Source organism: Schistocerca cancellata, chromosome 6 (genome assembly GCF_023864275.1).
Source record: "Schistocerca cancellata isolate TAMUIC-IGC-003103 chromosome 6, iqSchCanc2.1, whole genome shotgun sequence".
Lineage (NCBI taxonomy): Eukaryota > Metazoa > Arthropoda > Insecta > Orthoptera > Acrididae > Schistocerca > Schistocerca cancellata.
This window is the reverse complement of record NC_064631.1, coordinates 645,969,429-645,971,595: the sequence shown is the minus strand read 5'-3', so window position 1 is coordinate 645,971,595 and position 2,167 is coordinate 645,969,429. Positions and strand designations below refer to the sequence as shown.

Genomic DNA, 2,167 nt, shown 5'->3' with positions numbered 1-2,167 from the left:
TGAGGTAAAGAGTAGTGGCGTGCGTATCTGTTTCTGTAGGGATGGGGCGGGAGGAGGGTAGGGAATGAACACTTCCGTTCTGTTCTCCAGTAACACGCGCCATAATACAACGAAATCGAAAGAAAGTCAATTCCGGACTACGTCAACAAAATGAAATCCCTGAAAATGCTTCAAAAGAAAAATAATACTTTCTGAGTGAACGATAAATTCGATTGTCGAATAATTATTGGGAATAAATACAGAAAGTGTAGAGCAAAGTTAACTGCTAAATCTTAACGTCACAAGGGCACTTGGGAAGGCATAAGATCCCGTTCACTCAGAGACTGACAAACCTACCAAAACTACTCAACGATCGATTTTCTATCCCGAAACAAACCTGCACTTGCGTACAAAAAGCGTCATTTCTATACTTGAGAATTCATTTCCAACAAGTTTCAAAGTCGCAAACAGACTACGCTTGGGCCTGATATTAAGAAGAATTTCGCTAACACCTAGTAAAATTGTTGTTCTATTATTAAGCAAACGGTTTCGCAGCCTAATGCCGCATCATCGGGTGCAACATTGTTAAAAGGTCATAGGTGTACCCATAGCTCCTAGTCAAGATATATTATTTAGTGAAAATTATCTGCATTACATTGACGAAATAAGGATGACAAAGACGTGAACGATTAATTTCGCTGAAACTGCTGTTGAATGGGTCAGGTAGTTATAGACCCTTGCCCTAAGATTTATATGTCTCGGTGTGACGGGTGGGCAAGTCGGAATTCCAGAATATAAAATATTTTTTTATACATGCGCTGTCTGAGAAGCTGCGTACAAATCATGGGACGCACAAAATCAGCTTACACGAGCTCCCATCACCGAAATGTTCACATGAGGTATTGGAAACATTATGCAGATATGAAAACTTCCTGGCAGATTAAAACTCTGTGCCCGACCGAGACTCGAACTCGGGACCTTTGCCTTTCGCGGGCAAGCGCTCTACCAACTGAGCTACCGAAGCACGACTCACGCCCGGTACTCACAGCTTTACTTCTGCCAGTACCTCGTCTCCTACCTTCCAAACTTTACAAGCTCTCCTGCGAACCTTGCAGAACTAGCACTCCTGAAAGAAAGGATATTGCGGAGACATGGCTTAGCCACAGCCTTGGGGATATTTCCAGAATGAGATTTTCACTCTGCAGCGGAGTGTGCGCTGATATGAAAACTTCCTGGCAGATTAAAACTGCCCGCGAAAGGCAAAGGTCCCAAGTTCGAGTCTCGGTCGGGCACACAGTTCTAATCTGCCAGGAAGTTTTCATATCAGCGCACACTCCGCTGCAGAGTGAAAATCTCATTCTGGAAACATCCCCAAGGCTGTGGCTAAGCCATGTCTCCGCAATATCCTTTCTTTCAGGAGTACTAGTTCTGCAAGGTTCGCAGGAGAGCTTCTGTAAAGTTTGGAAGGTAGGAGACGAGGTACTGGCAGAAGTAAAGCTGTGAGTACCGGGCGTGAGTCGTGCTTAGGTAGCTCAGTTGGTAGAGCGCTTGCCCGCGAAAGGCAAAGGTCCCGAGTTCGAGTCTCGGTCGGGCACACAATTTTAATCTGCCAGGAAGTTTTCATATCAGCGCACACTCCGCTGCAGAGTGAAAATCTCATTCTGGATTATGCAGATACACCATTAACCCGAATATGTAATGTGTATCCATGGATTCGAATCAAAGGTCACATAAATCTGTACAAAACAACTCGGTAAGAATTCCAATTCTAAATACGTCAACACTAAAAACATAAATCAGCATTGACATCCCAACACGTAGCATTACTCATCGTTGACATCATAGAAAGGTTAACTATTTATTTGGCTGATGGCCGCGCTGTTATGAGACGGAAAACCATGTTTAGAACTTGCACAATCATGTACTTTCAAAAGATAAATTAAAATCAGTAAATCATAGCAGAGGAGATTCCTGTATGTAAAAGGTGAAAAATGGACTTTGAACTCATCTACAGCCCAGGCTACGTTGCACTGGAGCGATCTCCCCAAACCAGCTGAAGCCATGCATCTACGACCGCCAGGCTGACTGCCCAAAGTCTCACTAACGGGTGCCGCCTTACCGTCTCAACTTCCACCTGGCAAAAGAAAGCCCACATATACCGTTTGTAAAAGAAAAAGCCGAGCGCCAG

The 2,167-nt window shown here is 44.2% G+C and overlaps 1 non-coding gene across 1 annotated transcript; it reads right to left on the bottom strand.

Annotated features, from left to right (window-relative positions):
* Window positions 1-929: 929 nt before the first annotated feature.
* Window positions 930-1,004, bottom strand: Trnas-cga (transfer RNA serine (anticodon CGA)). The gene has a single exon. It is a non-coding gene; the product is annotated as a tRNA-Ser (tRNA).
* Window positions 1,005-2,167: the final 1,163 nt, after the last annotated feature.